Source organism: Gavialis gangeticus, unplaced genomic scaffold (genome assembly GCF_001723915.1).
Source record: "Gavialis gangeticus isolate Ggan-Ray unplaced genomic scaffold, GavGan_comp1, whole genome shotgun sequence".
In the NCBI taxonomy this organism is placed as follows: Eukaryota; Metazoa; Chordata; order Crocodylia; family Gavialidae; genus Gavialis; species Gavialis gangeticus.
The window spans coordinates 50,227,212-50,237,560 of NW_017729030.1; the positions used below are offsets into that span (position 1 = coordinate 50,227,212).

Below are 10,349 nucleotides of genomic sequence, written 5' to 3' on the forward strand. Positions count from 1 at the left end.
CCAACACTGAGCTGCCTTAAGCTGCTTCTCCTGTTCTTTTCCTCATGTCTCCTTCAAAGGAGTCTCTCATGCCTGAAACTCCCTTTCTGACTTGATACATTGTATTACCACTTGCTTTTATTTCAAGTTCTTTCTCCAAAAACTTTTCTTCCATAAGACCAATAAACCTAGTCTTCCCTTCAAGTTCTTCAAAGAAATATTGATAAAAATAAAATAAAATTAAATTAAATTAAAAAGAAAAACCCTTATGCACACAGGCCCTCTTCTCTTTTCCATGGACCTACTAAGACATGGAAATGTACCAAACAACTGCTTGGCCACTTTCCCTTTTGTAGATTTCTTCCCTCAATATGGTTCTATTTTTTACCTATCTATATCACAAGCTCCTCAAAGCAAGTCCTTATTTTACATGCACAAAAGACCAAGCATCCTTTTGGCACAAGTCATAAATATTAATATTTTCTAATCTCTCAACCAAGGCCAACAAGTACTGAAAAATCTCAGAAAACCCTATTACCACAAGATTTATATCATAAATGATTGTACAGAGAAATCCAGATAAGTGTCTGAACTTTTGGGTTCTTCTTGAGCCAAAGGACCAGATTCACTAGTACGCTCTGGCTGTATCTAAACAAGCCGCAGTAGAGTCTGCTTCTAAACTCTGTACAGTAGAGTCACTGAGTGGCTTTTAGGTGACACCAATTGTGTGCTAGCTTGTTACTACTGTGCAGTAGCATTGTGCTACACTTCAGGCCACACAACACTACTGCGCAGTAGTAAGGAGCTCCTGAGCAGTCAGCATCTCATGTAGATGCAGCTTCTGCTGCTTAGTGACACAAAGCAGCTTTAAAACCTGCTGTTCTGGCCAGTTAAACTGTTCTACAGCTGTTTTACATTGCCAGAGTGGTACAAACCAGCCAAAGCATATGCTTATATCTGGTTCCAAATCACAAGATTTAATTTAGACATCTGCATTTAAACATTTGCAAATTTATAATTGCTTTTAAATCTGTGGAAACTTAACCTACATGATCCTTCTTCTTTCTCCAGATGAAAGTCAGCTTAGCGCATACAGCCTAGTCACAATTTAAGTTCCTCTTATACCTCAAAATACCTTCTAAATAAGACTTAGGCCTTGTATAGCCTTTTAATAGACTTTATATTGGTTATTTGCATGGTGTGAATATCCTCTAGGAACTCAAGCTTTGGATTTCACACGTGTACAGAATACAAGCTGGATGCAAACAAATATGTTTATTGGCTCATCACTCTGAGACCAACAGGAGAAAGTCCTTTCATGGTCTTGAAATGAAGAGAAAATCTGAAAGGCAAAAACACTGCTGGGGAAAAAAACAAATTGTTGTCTGCATGTTAAACATATTCTATTATTCACCTTGTCTATTTCAAAAGTGGGTTAAACATAGTTATGAATCTTACCTAATTCTTACTTGACAATTTGTGTGTGGCTTTAATGTAATATTTGCTAATTTAAAAACATATTTTTCTTTCCTCTGTTTTTGTATAAAAAGACCTATGGAACAAAAAGGGACACCTAAACAACTAAATATAGGAAATTAAAGATGGTTATGTGCAAAATGCTATCAAATTAAAATGAAAACAAACCAAAATGTCTTACCAGTTAGAGACATCCCAGGTACCATTTGTAAGATTAGTTGGCACAATATTTTCAACCAGAAGTGTTATTGTAAGTTGATTGTTACTCTTTATACACCAAACTGCTTATTATATTATTAAAAGAGAAAATGTAATACTTCTCTCTCTCTCTCCTTTAAGGTTCAGGAATCTTGGGAGCTTGGAAAATCCAGTCTGCTACACTTCTAGCCTGAACCAGATCAATGGTTAACACAGTTACAATTGCAATGATCATTTTCTGTAATGTTTCCAACCTCTTCATGATTGGAATTCCATTACATGCATGTAAGGCTCTCAGTGGTTTCAGACCAATTTGGATAATTATGTCTATGTTCTTGGGCTTAATCATTCCTTCATTGCTTGGCTCACAAGCATTGACCAGATAACAGGAAGATATTTTTCACAACTTTTTACTAACCTGTTAGCCTCAGTGCAGAAAAGCCATTTTCTTACTTTGCCTCTTCAACACATACCTGATGGTCATGGGTGACTGGTGCCACCTTACTTATGTGCCCCCCCCCAGCAACCAGTCAGTGACCGGGGGACTCAATCTCACTCACCAGCTTCTGGAAGTGGCCACAGCACTTCCGGAAGTGGCTGTGGCACTCCCACTCCCTGGTTGGTGCTTGCACGGGGGCCACCGGTGCTCCCACCAGTCCACCCTGCCTGTCACCTAAGCAGGGAGCACGGCCTGCCAGGGAGTGCACCAGCACTCTCAGGGAGTGCACGTGTACCCACATGGACCCCCTACATGTCATCAATGCTGATGGTTGCATCATTTCTCAAAGAACAAACACAAATGACAGGGCAATCAGTCCCCAGATGTTTATACAGAAAAAAAGTTTTTGCAAGTTAATTCAAAAACTTTCTAATAAGGAGAGAAATCTTTGGCTCATAGTCAAGTCAACTGAAATCAGGAAGTACAGACATTCATATAAAAAAGTTAATTTTCACCTCCTAATAAGTTTTTCGGGGGTTAAAGTTCTAGTTATTTTCTATTTTCTTTCTAATCCACATACTCACCCATTCTCAGAAGATCTCTTTTTTGTTCTGTTTCAGTCTTATTTTTTTTAAACACATGCAGAAGATTAAATGTGGACCTTGTCCAAAGTTGACTGTGTCTAAATCAGTGATGGATCTTAAAGCACCATTACAATATTAGAAGGGAAAAAAAACTGAACAGAGGTCAAATGAAGGCTGAAAAGATCATAGTTTCCCTCATAAGCATCCTAGTCACAGTCTACCATTGATTGTTGGCCAAACATATTCCCGTCAAATTTTGACATTGCACAGAAGGCTGAGTTCCTCATATAACTGAGTAATTGGCCTGCCCACCCTGATAATTGTCACTCTGTCACATCTATCTTTAGAAGCTGATGAATTTATATGGCAATTCAAAACACCAGTTTTAAGGGAGAGGTTGTTTACAATTATGGACCAACTGCTTCAGCCAGCTGACTAGTCAGTCTACAGACTGTCACTGGCAAACTTAACCGACATGGTATGCTCTTTGTAAAGCTGGTTTTCAAAAGAATTTACCCAATCAAAAGGTACCAGGAGAAGAGAACTGGGAGCAGTTAGTATGTTGCTGAACTGAGCTGCTAGATCACATACCGCAAGTTAAAAAGAAAACTGACACCTTATTAAAAATGTGTATGTGAAGGAGAATGTAGATTCTCATATTCCCCTTTCTCCATTTCACCTTCTTATGCTCCCCTTCTACCCCACTCTTTTCTCTTTAATTACCTCTGCATAATGTACCTCTTTCTCTTTTCTTTTTGGGTTGCATTTCCATATAAAATGTGCTTTTTAAACACCTATTAGAAACACATGTATTGTTCTCTTATATAATACAGCCTGCTCTTATTTATATCAAGATAAGTCCATTGTCTTCCCTGGGCTTGTAATGGCTTATCTGAGAGCAACATTCAGCACAATAGATTATGCCTGACTTCTGCATGTATTTGGGCTAAGCACAGACAGTCAACAAGCCCAAGGCTGAATCAATTCAGTCTTTCCAGGTTAGTCTAAGCTTCAGAAATTAAACCAAGAAGCAAATGAACAGACATTCACTTTTGATTCAGGAAATGCTGTCACATGCCTGCAGTGGCTCAAGCCAGAAGCCGGGGGACACTAGGGCATGCCTTCCAGCCTACCAGCCACTGGCAAAGGGAAGGGGTTGAAACTCCAAGGCTTCCCTCCCACCCCCTGGGTCCCTGGGTCCCTGCTCCAGTGGAAGGGCATGGCCAGGCCCCACCCCTGAGCTAGCACACTGGAGGGTGGGAGTTTAAATCTCCTCCCTGGCCCCAGGGGTCCCTAGCCTGGGTCTGCCAGACTTCTACCCCCTCCCTCCCTCCCTGCTCGAAGCTGCCAGACTGGGGAGAGAGTGGGTGAGTAGAAAGGTAGTGGCATTGAATTCATAAAAGCTTGAACAAGAATAGTCCTTTCTCTGAAGTGAGCATGTATTAAACACATCAATTTGCAACCTCAAGCACACAATAAAGAACAACCAAAAACCTTTGCCTACGCTAAGATATAGCCTAGTAAAATACAGTGAGAGCACACACAACTTAGTATAACTTAAAATGTGAACCAAAAAGACAAGAAAAGGTCTTGCATAAGTCTTATGTAATCCTGAGGGTAGTATCCCCTTACAGCCAGGTATTTAGAAAGTACTTCTTGGGGAATCAGCAGGTGGTCTTAGGTGTTGGAGTGAAGATCCCACAGGTCCCATCTCTCAAGCAGAGCACAGGGAGCATAGCCAGCACACTGAGCTGGGGAAGGGGGATTAAAGTCCCTTCAAGACTCCAGACCCCAGCTGTGGTTTGCCACTGGGGCAGTACCTCTCAGGCTGTTGCCTGCCCATGCCCTGCACCCTGATCAAGCAGAAAGCAGAGGGCATGGCCAGCACAGAGCTGAGGAAGTGGGAGATTAAAGCCCCTCTCAAACCTCAGACACCCGCTGGAGTTTGCTTGGGGGGCAGTCCTTCTCAGGCTGTTGCCCCCTCCACTCCAGTGGGGAAAAGTCTGACAGGGGCTTCCCCCCCTACTGGGGCCGCGGTCCCCAACTGGGTTTCCCAACTCCACCCACTTGTCAGCCATCCCTCATTGCTCCAGCTAGAGAGCAGAGGGGTGGGGCAGACAACATAGCCCAGCTCAGGGCTGTAAAGCATTCTGGGATGCTGGGGGACTGTGATTTAACTTGAACCAGGAAGGGGTCTAAACCAAAAGTTTCATAAGCTGGTTTGACGCACATCAGTTAAGTCTGATACTAAATTCAGCCAGGTTTATCTTAAATCAGTTTCAGACATTTTGAAAGTGATTTAGGTGCAGTGAACTTCTGTTACAGGTTTAAACCAGTTTCTAATAACTTACACTGGTTTATGTGTAACTTCTGTCCCTAGCCCTGGATGGGGGAGATACAGTAAGCACAATCACAATTCTTACTTTCTGAAATGCCCCAGGAGACCCCGGTGGGGTTACCTGGCTTTATGCTAGCTCAAAATGACCTAGTCTTGGACTGTCCCTCGAAATTGGCTATGCAATAATATTGAAATTTATGGAACAAAGATTGATGCTACTACTTGCTGAGAGATGAGAGAAACTTATAAAACTTCCCTCTGAGCTTTGCATCTGGTGAACATTTTGCCTGCTGTTCTTTTCATCTGAGGGAGTGCTCCGTAGTTCTATCCATTGGTAAGTTTGGTAACATGTTTCCTTTTTTACTTCCAGGTCAGTCTTCATGTTTTATACAACAAAAGGCTAGAGATTCTGATCATCTAAAAATCTAATGATGGTAGCTATAGACCATCTGCTGCAGCCTTGTAAGCCTCAGGAACTCTACAGCACCTGCTCACCTGTGGGAAAATCCAAGGTTATGTATTTTTATTTTTATTTTACACCAGATACACTGCACTTAGTTAGTCCTGCACAACTGTTGTACTGAAGCATGCATGGGAATTGTGTGTCATAAGGTTCACTTTATATTTCAGATTCCTTCTGAAGTAAAGGACATCTTTTTCTGTCAATAGTTATTTATTCAGTCTGAGAAATACCCTAAAAACTTTCCTAAAACAGTCCTAAAAGCTTTCACTCTTTGGTCATAAGTCTACAAGCATGTGGTAAAGCCATCAACTATTTAGCCTACTTTGATAATATTTTTTTTATCCACTTGTTCTCTCTTGTTCCATTATTCTTCCTTCTATTACGTCCCTATAATCCATACATTAAATTCTCATAGCTGGCATAAAAGCACTCTTCTCCATTTCAGTCAATTAAGTTGGCATCTTGTATTGACTGTCTTATTATATCACATTATGTCTGAAGTCATAACATCCATGAAGTTACTTCTATAGATATACATTGGGGTAAGAGGGATAAGAAACAGCCTATTTTTAGATATCATGTTCACCTGTTGGGCCCAGGTTGTGCCTTATAAGCATTAGTTTGATTGGAAATAGAATGGGTTAGAAGTAGGATTTCCAGCTCACAGAAAACTTCTATTTCATTTACTCCAGATTGGAGCAAAACTTTAAAAAAAATTCCTCCAAAGGAGAAATGTCCCCATGTCCCTAACACTGCTCAGAGAAGTGATGTTCTTCACAGTTTAATTGCAGCTAGTGGTAAAAAATGCCACTCACACTGAATAGCTGTCTGTGGTTCTGGTTTGAGCCCTGAGAGCCTGGAATCTCTGGCCTGGTTGACTTCCCAAATGCTGGGGATTCTGGAGTCCCAGGATGCGTGGCCAGTCTGTGTGGTGGGTCTGCCCCTGAACTGGGGGTCCTAGAAGTGTATATGATGTGATGATCCTTCTCTGGGAAGATACTGGATAATTTTGAGACATCTGGGGCACAATAAATTGACATTTTTTGTTGGAAAATTTCTGACCAACTCTTAAGTGTGAGGAGTGTGGATATGTACTTCCAGTGGAAGTGCTGGGAGAAAACTCTGTGTACAACATATAAAGCAGCAGCATGCTCTTTCTTTCCCTGACTTGGCCTTATAATAAAGGAAGGGACTATCCATAAGGAGTGCTAATAAGGAAATGCTTCATTTTAAGGTCTCAATCATATGTCATGGATCAGGGTTACAAAAGATTATGCCCAAATTCTATAGCAGTCTTCCACAGATGCTGGAGTCTGGGGCTCCTATTATATACCCCAACTCCTTCATGTCCTTTTTGACAGCTACAGGAAATGCAATTGTGACAAAATCCTACACAAACAGGGGCTGGAATAAAAGATTTTTATCATTCCCGTCCCTTGTTTACCCATTTAGGAGCCAGCCATAATCTGGACTTTGATGTTTAGAAATTAAAGCAACAGAAAGGTAAGGCTCACATTATTAATTGAATCAAGAATATGACTATTTATTTACTGATCACTGTCAGGACATAAAACAATAAGATACCAGGTCAGGGGCTGGGGTGGTGTGGGCTCGAAAGTGACAGATCATAAGTCTGAGGCCATAGCAGAAGTGCTCATGGAGTGACCCAGTTAGATTCCAAAGAATCTACAAATTCTGCTAAATACCTTGTCACACAAGGATACAAAAAAGGAAGGAAGATACCAGGTCTGTCTGAGGAAAAAAAGATTCCTCATATATTATTATTTAGTTTTATAGTGAGAGCATTTAGAGGCCCCAGCCAGGGTCACATTTTGTGAGGCAGTGAACACACATAGATTTAAAAAAAGAATCCTCTGCCTCAAAGACCTTACAGGCTAAATATCTGAATTGGGGCAACAACTACACCTATATAGGAAAGAAAGGAGAGCACAAGAGAACAATGAGATGATCCTGTTTGTTCTTAAAAACAATATTGTTGGAGTCATGTTGTAGCTATGATGGTCCAGGAAATGAGAGAAGCAAGGATTTTTTGGTATTATCTTTTACTGGAGCTACTGAATAGTTGAGAAGAGATGTTAGACAAGCTTTTTCCTCCTAGACCTCAGGAAGGGCACTTTGTGCCTGAAAGCTTGTCTAACATCTCTCCAAACTATTCAGTTGGTCCTATAAAGGTATTACCAAAAGGTTGTTCAAAATAGCAGTCATTAATCCCTATGTGGCATGGGTATTTTCAGAAAGTACAATGTCAGCTTAGCCTTCCCTTTTTTCAGATGCAATCTCTGCTAGTAATTTAGACCTTCATTTGAACCATTGAGCAAACTTGGATTATTTGCATTTATAACTATCTCGTTACTGAGGTGAATTCAGGAGCTTGAAGCAGAAGCTGCAGTTTGTAATAGTGGTTCATGCAGTAGGCAGTAAGCCTACAACAACTGCACTTGGAAAAGAGGGAGGACATGCCTCAGTGTGCCTGAAGAAGTCATTCATCTTTACTACATTTCACATTGTCCATCTCAGAACAGAAAGCACAGACATAAGAACAGCAGGAAGTTCATGCCCCTTCATATGGAACTTTATGAGATATTGTGATATATTTTGACGCCAACACAAATTCCATTAGCAGATTAAAATGCCACTGAACTCACCATGCAGCATGGCCAAGATTTAAAGTAGCCCAGCTATATTCAGATTCTCTCCTCACTTCAAGGAGATGAAGAGATGCCTAGATTGCTTAATATCTTTCAATATGTTCATTTATTGAGTTGTTTTATTCTTCTTTTAATGATGTATGAAAGCATTACTCAGTTTTAGTGTATTTTATTCTTTCTTGAAAAATATCAAGACCTGACACACTTGTCACCTACAAATCAGTAGTCCTACTGATTTTAGAAGTGTCCTTTTTGACATATACCACAATAGGTAAGTTTTAAGCATCCAGATGCAATGGATGCACACTCTTCACAAGATAACCACTCTCTCTCCGATCTCTCAGTTCTAATCCTCAAAGGGAATTTACAAAACACCTTTCATAGACAAGCCTACAAACTTCACATTATGGATCTACTGAATACAAAACATCATGGAATGAATATAGACAATGGATTTATGGCATATTATACTGCCATCTGAGAACCTCAGGTAACCTCTCTACAGTTTACTAGCTGCATTCCTTCACTAGGTCAACAACCCCCATACCTCCCACCCCTCCCCAAACCTATTGTCTACCACACATTTGAATTTTCACAAACCTGTATTTTTGCAGATTGGCTTCTTATCTTCTCAGGAGAGCACCCAAACCAACAAGAGGTTCTCTCCAGTGCCTGAAGAAGGGTTTTGTGCCTGAAAGCTTGCAAAGAACAATTTTTCCAACTATTTAATTTGTCTAATGAAAGATATCACATTTACCCAAAGAACCTTTTTAAAATACACAGGAGGCAAAAAGAAGGTTCCGGGTAACATGGGGCCCCTGCAAGACATGCTAGAAAATTTGGTCGTCACACCAGACACCAAAGGTAACCTATTTAATGACATGACTTCTTTGACTCCATTTTCCTGAGCAGGGACCAGAACAGCCCCCACACTGAGCCCCCCTTAAACCCCAGGGGAGGCGCACCTAGGCCAAGGGTTAGTGAGGAACTAGTTAGGGAACTTCTGGAGGGACTGGATGTATTCAGATAAGCTGGTCTGGATGATCTCCACCCTACAGTGCTGAGGGAATTAGCTGAGGTCATTGCGGGACCCCTTGTAAGGGAGAGGAAGAGTCAGCGGGCTCCGCGCCAATCATCCGCCCGCCGGTTTCAGTTGCGGGGCGGGAACTTACCTTCCCCAGGTGTGCGGGGAGAGGAGGGGCTGGTACCCACGGGGCCGGCATAAAAGAGAGGCCGGGGATGGCCAGAGGGGGGAACATGGAACTGGAAGCAGGCAGTGAGGAGCCTGAAGTCCAGCGGAGCTCATGGCAGCGGATGCGAGCGGCCCTCCAGTGCGGTAGGACCTGTTGGCAGAAGGGTCAGCCCCAGCGGGGCCTGGAGAGCCCAAGCGGGCGGACTGGGGAAGATTGAACTGTTATATTGCCGGTTGGGAGCGGCCGTAACCCAGCGGGAGCTGGGTACCGTATTGACTCTACTATAAGGGCACTCGTTTGCTGTAAATACCGTAGCACCTGCAATAGGGGCATAACGGCCGCAGAGAGCCCTAACTGTAAAATTGAGGAACCTGACAAGGTCCCTAGCAGAGCTCATCGGGAGGTAGAGAGGGGTTAGACCCCACAGCATACAGGAAACTCAGAAGGTTGTCGGCTGAAGACTGAAGCTGTCGCTTCACACATGGAACCCCTGGCCATAGTATTTTGTGTTAATCCATATGTTTTCTTTCTGGACAATCTGAGTGGATGCACCGGATAGGCAGTCACCACCTGGTGGAATGGGCGAGGGTGTAGGGGTGGAGGAGCCCTCATCAACGCGGGACCCACGGACACTGAGGGGTCTCATAACCGGACGACACATGCCAGACCATCTGAACCAACTCTAGTATCATCAAAGTCGTGGCAGGAGAGGCAAGCGCGTGTATGTGCCCAACACACAGTGAGCCGACCCTTGGTGAACGGTAAGCGACCCTGCCGTGGGGAGGTGGAAGTGGGAAATCTCCCGATCTCCCGACACCCCTGGCATGGCTTTACGAGCACTCATGGTGCTCTGGTGTGGTGCCAGAGGACTGGAAGAGGGCCAGTGTGGTTCCCATCTTCAAAAAGGGGAGGAAGGAGGACCCAGGAAACTATAGGCCACGAGGGGACAGCAGGGGAGATTATGCTTAGGGGCAACCAACATGGGTACATTAGAGGCAGGTCCTGTCAGA

General features: G+C 42.7%; 1 long non-coding RNA gene across 1 annotated transcript; it reads left to right on the forward strand.

Moving 5' to 3' along the window:
• The first annotated feature begins 7,588 nt into the window (after positions 1-7,588).
• Positions 7,589-8,059, forward strand: LOC109300994. The gene is made up of 3 exons (XR_002098394.1): positions 7,589-7,682; positions 7,733-7,735; positions 8,049-8,059. It is a non-coding gene; the product is annotated as an uncharacterized LOC109300994 (long non-coding RNA).
• The last annotated feature ends 2,290 nt before the right edge of the window (positions 8,060-10,349 follow it).